Source organism: Electrophorus electricus, chromosome 10 (assembly GCF_041902795.1).
Source record: "Electrophorus electricus isolate QZ-2024a chromosome 10, ASM4190279v1, whole genome shotgun sequence".
NCBI classification, from domain to species: Eukaryota; Metazoa; Chordata; class Actinopteri; order Gymnotiformes; family Gymnotidae; genus Electrophorus; species Electrophorus electricus.
Genome location: NC_137506.1, coordinates 3,300,001 through 3,307,500, shown reverse-complemented (window position 1 = coordinate 3,307,500; position 7,500 = coordinate 3,300,001). Strand labels below are relative to the sequence as shown.

General features: G+C 42.8%; 1 protein-coding gene across 10 annotated transcripts in view; it reads right to left on the bottom strand.

Annotated features, from left to right (window-relative positions):
• wdpcp (WD repeat containing planar cell polarity effector) overlaps positions 1–7,500 on the bottom strand; it is an 85,140-nt gene that overhangs the window by 10,580 nt on the left and 67,060 nt on the right. The gene's annotated exons all lie outside the window — the stretch shown is intronic.

Below are 7,500 nucleotides of genomic sequence, written 5' to 3'. Positions count from 1 at the left end.
TGAACGCTACCTTGTCCAGGAGTGTTATACTAGGCTGAACGCTACCCTGTCCAGGATTGTTATACCAGGCTGAATGCTAACCTGTCCAGGAGTGTTATACCAGGCTGAACGCTAGCCTGTCCAGGTGTGTTATACCAGGCTGAACGCTAACCTGTCCAGGAGTGTTATACCAAGCTGAACGCTAACCTGTCCAGGTGTGTTATACCAGGCTGAACGCTACCCTGTCCAGGAGTGTTATACCAGGCTGAACGCTAACCTGTCCAGGTGTGTTATACCAGGCTGAATGCGAACCTGTCCAGGTGTGTTATACCAGGCTGAATGCGAACCTGTCCAGGTGTGTTATACCAGGCTGAACGCTAACCTGTCCAGGAGTGTTATGCCAGGCTGAACACTAACCTGTCCAGGTGTGTTAGAGCAAGCTGAACAGCAACACACCTGATGTGACTCACCACTGTTATACTGTGTTAAACTTGAATCGTTCAAAATAAACTGTTCAGTTCTAAACTGTTTAGAATGGTTAACTGTAAATCTGTTCAATTCAGCTCCTCTACACGGGTGTACCCAATGTGTGTCTAAATTTCTTAAATGTAATTCATTTTTATCTCAGCGCTCTACACAGTGGCATTAAAAACATCATCTTATTTTTCGGGACTGATATTTGTCATTTTTTGAACATGAAAACTGGTTATCGGCAATCTGGAGCAATACTGGAACATGGTCACAAAGTCCTATCCTGAGGCAAACTCAAATCCAAACGATGCCTCTCCTCACGTCAGAACCAGGTGTGTTCTGAGCTGGCTATTATACACCAGTAGAAGCACGTTGCTCCAACTGCTACAAACTGTTGCAGAAGAACACTGAGCGAGATCGATAACGATGGAGAACTCGCTGTCTCTTTTTTCTCCCCAACCACTGCTCGGTCAGTTTAGCTTTGCCAAGCATAGCACAGCACGGCTAACAGTGCTGGCCTCGGACAACTCAGTAGCGCTTCCTACACTTACTGAAGTTGGGTCACTTGAGCCTGAAAATCAGATGCTCAGAAGCCAGCAGACAGAGGCTCAGTGGTCAATAGACAGGATCAAACTCGAAGGTGACCACTGCTTTCCTGGTCTAACCATCTTGGACATACTTCTTCACATTGTAGGTGACCATCAGGTGATTACTCAAATTGTGTGCGTGTTGGCAGATGTGACATTCAAAGGGAGCTTTTAAAAGGGACTTTTCTGAACTTTTTGAAACACTTGGGCAACAATTATGCACATTTTCTTTTTTAGGAGACCACTTCTAGCATGAGGAACCAAAATGGTGTCTTGTCTTCTATGTCTCAGTACATGGGTCAACAAGATCTGCAGCTCACATTGACTTTATAGAAACATAACTTTAGAGAAAACTGCATTTTGGAGACACACAGCGCTTTATAAACCCAATATCCTCCACCCCAACTGGACTGGGGTACAAGTGCTTATAGGCCGTTGTCTTTTTTCACTTCATCACCCACCCATCTACAAAACGTAACACTATCATAACTTCCTGCCATATCACAGGGTGTTGACCGCCTCAACATGCTTCAGCCTACTCTTCACAGGGTGAGTGACAGCAGGCACGGTATGACTCAAGCACATGCAAGGACACCATCACTGGCACGCCGTGATGATGAGGATGGTAATGAGGACTCAAACTGCACGCTCTGTCATCAGCCTCCAAGGTCAAGGAGCTTCTGCCTGAGGACGGGGGTCCACAGTCTTCATCCACCAGCACCCACCACTGAGTTTTGGAAGATCCGGAAGATCTGTTCTGACTGGAAACCAAACGAAAGGAAGCACAAATGTATGTCAGCCTGCTCTTACAGCCGTTCATCAGCAGTATCCGACTGATCTGGAACTAAAAGTTGGTTTGTCTCCAATATTAAATGACCGACAAACAAGTGCCAATTAATGATTTTATTACAGTCCGTTGGCTTGATTTGATCATTTTAACTGAAGCATGGTGAAATGAATATTAACTGAATCAGCTCCACCAAGCTACAACTTACCAGCTAGAGAGGTGGAGGTACAGCTGTTATGGTACTTCCCAATCCAAGCAATTATCGTTTGGTGATTTTACATGATTTTATGATTTCATGATTTTAAGGAAATGCAAATGAACTATGCTCCATGTTGGCCACATTTGGTCTCTCACAGCATGTTAACAGGTGCAAACATCGTCATGGTCTCTATCTGGATTTGGTGTGGATCTCACCGGGGCTCAATAGGTCGTCTCTTAAGGATGCGACTTCATCAGATCATTACTGCGTGCTATGTCACACGTGGGACGTGAATTTATGAAGATTTACAAATGACAATACAAATGTGCACGGCACTACAGGTGCACTGCTGGACAGCTTCAACTCAAAAACAGTTAGTGTTATGGATGAGATTGCACCAGTTAAAATTCAAACCATGTCTTACAAACAGAAAGCACCACGGAGAAATACTACAGCGGTTCAAATCCAAAAGAATGTAGGAAAGATTATACACCCGTAGCATAAACCCAAACTTTCTCAAAGAAATACAAAATGGGCAACAGCTAAACACTATTGGCCATGGTGGACAAACTAATGAATTCACCTCCATGTGTGCCCCTGAATTAGTATCAGCTGAACGACATAGTAAGTGCGTCATCTTTTTAGCACCAGCATCCACACAAGCCGTTAGCAGGTCTATATCTGACAATGACCCCGTGACCTCTCGGTCACCACAAAAATTTATCATGGTTAGAATGTCTCAACGTAGTGCAGTTAACAATGAAATTTTAATTGATGCAGTAAGTTAGCTCAAATCTTTACGTAGATAATAACAGGCTTTCTAGGCAAATTTCAGTCAGGATTTCAGCCTACTCATGGCACTGAGACTGCTCTAATTAAGGTAGCTAATGGCATTTGTTTAATTACAAACTCTGGGAAGATATCAGTTCTAATGCTGCTTGATTTCAATGTTACCTTTGCTACCATTGACCATAAAAAAGTAATGCTTCGGAAAGCGTGTGGGTGACCAGTAGTGTCCCCCAGGGTCTAATTCTTGGGCTGTTCTTATTTGGCATGCTCTTACACATGCTTTCTCTTGGCCAAATCATACAAGATTTTTGGCTCATCTTAGCACAGCTGTGCAGACAACACTCAGATTTACTGAGGTCTCTTCCCAAACAACTATGGTCCCCTCGACTCACTTTGGAAGCGCTCTGGGCACCTCACTAACTGGATGGGCCAAAATATACTGCAGCAATACAAGATGGGCAGAACTCTCAGGTCAGGAGTAACGAGTCCGCTGGTTCTGCCCAAGGTAAAGACTAAGCATGGAAAGGCAGCGTTTGGCTGTTATGTCAGAATATTAGAAGAAGCCCATCGCCAGATGCTTTCAAATTTTACTAAAACCTTTTTGTTTGACCAAGCTTTCAACTTAGTTTAGTAGGTCTGCACTTAACTTTTTCCATTTTCAGCATTACAACACAATTTTATTTCTTTTAATTCTTAATTTATTTCGTCTTTATTTTCATCTTTTATCTTGGCACTTTACATGTTTAATTTGAAATCTTTTAGCATATTAATTTTTTAAACATTTATTTTAGTATTAATTCATTTAATCTCCATTTGAAATTTGTTCTGTTTAAATCAACTGCTTTTAATTTTAATCTTTAGTGCTTCACATAATCTTATGTGAAGCACTTTGAATTGCCACTGTACATGAAAAGTCCTATATCAATAAACTTGCCTTGCCTTAATCACACCAGACCATAGCTATCAAATGTAGTATTGTGTAATATTAATGGCTATGTTACTGACTTAATGGTTTGTGTTTATTTTTCAGAGAGAATTTGGTGGAAAAAATATTGAATGAAAAAGGGGAAGACTCGGACACAGCAGGATATCCAAGGTTTCTTGGACAAACGCAGTTGGGTCCAGTGTAGGTCAGAGCCAATGTTCCTCCAGGCAGGGCCATCAAAGAAGGGGCCATAGGCTTGTCAGGGCCAGCCTGAGAGGTCCTTGGGGGGCTACACCAGCAGCCATCTATCTGCAGCAACAGGTCAGAACATCAACCTGTTATGCATTTCCTTCCTTTTCACAATCATAACGTGTTTACAATATACCTTTTCCCAGATAAACAGTCCCCCCCCCCCCAATTTTCCCCAATTTTTCTCCTTCATCTTCCCAACCATCAGGCAATTCTCCCATCACATGACAGCCATGTATGACTCTGGCATCATCCGGGATCAAACTCGCCATCCGGGATCAGTCACCTAGACCTAGCAAGAGTCGTTGCGCTTACTGAAGCACTTCAGGAAAGATTCAGAACTTCAGAGAGGAATACTTTCCTGATGAGCTATGGACAGAGGTCTTAGACAGCCCACAAATGCTATGTCAATATTGAACGAGCGAGAAAAGGACAACAGAAGACCAACGCTAGACTAGAGGGATCTGTAGTGACATCCACAGTTAGTGAGCATAGGGGTGACCAAGATGAAAAAGATGGTTTTAGAAAGAACATCCTTGACTCTATGACTGAGGAGTTACAGAAATATGTTTCCAAGCCCAAGTGCAACATAAGGAGAAGCACTCAAGCATTTCATCGCAACCGAAACAGCCTTTTAGACGGGTTGCCTCGTTTTTTGTTTGTAGAGATGTACGAGTCAAATTTGGATCATCTGAGAGAAGAGCTTCATCCAACCAAAAGAATTTTGGAGGGTATGGAACGGCGGACGGAAAAGGCTGACCAGCATGTTGGAGTTCCTCTGTGTTTCTGGAGCCTTTCAAAGAGGTGTTCCAGGAACTTCTCCGCTCGTGCAAAATTGCTTCTACAACACCGGTTATCCATGCTGTTTGTGAATGAAATTTTCCCACCCTGAAATTCATCAAGAATCACCTCCGAATAACCATGACAGATGAGCGACTGACATCGATTTTCCATCAACAAAGTTCTGTGGCTCTTGTTGGAGCTGGTGCTCTTGGACCCGCCTTTCCACTGGTTTGAGAGTCCAGTGACTACTTATCTGGACGTGGCCGTTCCCTAATCTTGAAAAATGTAGTTGGAAGATATCTTATAAACCACATGACAATGGTTTTGGTTTTTCCTTTGCTTGCTGTGTATTTTCCCTCCTTTCTTTGAGAACAAATCTAACCATCCAGTAAACAGCTTCTTCAGGACCATAGATGATCCATTACTGGTAAAGAACTTTATGTGGTGGCTCCTTGTGATGGAAAATACTCTTTTAATCACGTCTGACTTGCTGTTTATTCAAATTTCCACCACATCCTCAACAACATTAACCTCTAATAATAACTATGGAACAGTATTTGCAAAGGTCAGAAGAAGCAGTCCATAGCTATATTTTTTGACAATACCGTTAGCATGTCTCTGAGAAGCTAATGCTAGCATCCAACTCAAGATATCAGGAAAAAGTCAGTTTGATCCAAGCTGTTGATCCAGAACATTTCTGAGTCCTGATTATTCATTACTGTTTGTGATAACATCCAGATGTCTTCAATTACCTTGTAAATACTGCAACAACATAGGCATTGCAGTAATTGAAAGCTTACAAATTGCTGAAATCATACAATTATTTCTTTTGTGGTAGTCAGTGAAATTGTCATTTGCACAATCAACTACACCATCAAACATCATTGTGATCAGAAAAGTAATACCTACAAAGCTGTGTTTGATGGGGTAATAATAAAGTTTGTTGTTCCCTTAAGTTAACGAGACCTTGCTAACATTCCGGCACTCCTAAATCGGAGCTGTATCATATGCAGACAGTCAGTTAAGTTGAATGACCAAATTATTTTTGCAATGTAAAGAAGTGTAAAGAAAGTATAAAGAGATGGAAATGATAAGATCAAGCAAGACAGAAAGCTGGAGGGAGTGATGAGAGACAAGCAGAACCTTAGCTAGCTAACTAGTTAGCTAGCATTGTGAACTGTGAATTGTTAATTCCCAACACTCACAAATTATCAAAGGCAAACCTACGAAATGTGTCCTTCACCTAACTGTCTACCTGTGGCAAATGAGATGGCTGAAATTTTTCCTCTTAATTTTCGTTATCCAAAGATTTCTCCTTACCCTCATTATGACAGTCGGGATGCTGTAAAAACGTCTACAAATCTGTTGTTTTTTTGCTGTTGTTACTAGAGCCATGAACCACGCAACAAAGCACGGCTTTGTCAGGGTGCTGTAATGCTCAGCTCACAAGGAGTTAAGACAGCCGGAGAGTGCGTGACTTATTACACTGCCCTGTTACTAAAAGCACTTTATGTTTCTTGTTTCAGGTTAACGTTCAGGAGGTAAGGGTATTAAGAGTATTTTTGGACCCATTTGTGCAATCTAAGGATACTTTTCTGAGTAGACAACCAAAGCTCTAGATAAGAGCGTGTAAGTAGCTCTGGATAAGAGCGTGTGCCAAGTTCCCTAAATGTAAATGTACTCAATGATCACACCTTTCCTTTTTCCTGAACTATTTTAAAAAAGGGTAAATATCACAACCTCACACACACACACACACACACACACACACACACACACACACCCCTTTGTACAAATGCAAGAATACACACACACACACACCTCATTAACTAAGAGAGTAGGCATCTGATTCAGTGAAATCAGATGACAAATCAGATTTCATTAACAGAACAAATGGCTAAATGTAAAACGTGAATGGCTGAAAAGAGTGATAATGAAGCAGTGAATTAGACAATACCGAAATAAGGCATGACATTATTGGCTTAACGGTAATTGGAGTGACAGACTAGCTCTATTACAGCAAACTGAAAAGAAAAGGCAGGCAGAAACCATCCTCCATCCTCTCTTCTCTTTCCTCCTTTTTCATTCATTCGTTCGTTCGTTCATTCATTCATTCATAGAGGGCAGCGACAGTGGAGTTTTGCCCAAGTTCTCTGTCTGGACAGGGGTTTGGACCCCAGTTCCCCACCAGGGAGGCAATGTTGTTACTCATTACACTATACCAACCGCACCTTTCTCTCTCTCTCTCTCTCTCTCTCTCTCCCTCCCTCCCTCCCTCAACCTCTCCACTGCCGCCCTCCCCAGGGCGTGCTCCTGCCGGGGAGTGCGCCTCACAAAGGGTGCGGGGAGAAGAATTCTCTCCTGGTTTGGGGACAAAGGGCCTCGACGCTGTGCTTTGGCCTGCCACAGCCACGGGAGCTTCCGGTGCTTTTGTCTCAGCCAACCCCCCCCCCGTGATGGGGAGAGGAGGAGATCAGATAGAACAAGGGCCCCCTCGCACTCCCTCTCGCTCCAACTCTGCGGTTCTGCCTTTCTGTCTCTCCTGCGGTGAGGTTAATTTAACTTCTGTTGCTAATTAACGCATGGCATCGCTACAGGGTGAAACGCCACCGTCAGGAGAAAGACTCGCGCGCTGTCTCTCTTTTTTCTCTCTCTCTCTCTCTTTTCCTCCAGGTTCAGCTCTACCTTTTTTTACATTTTTTATTCAGGACTCTCAGTTGTACTTTAAATG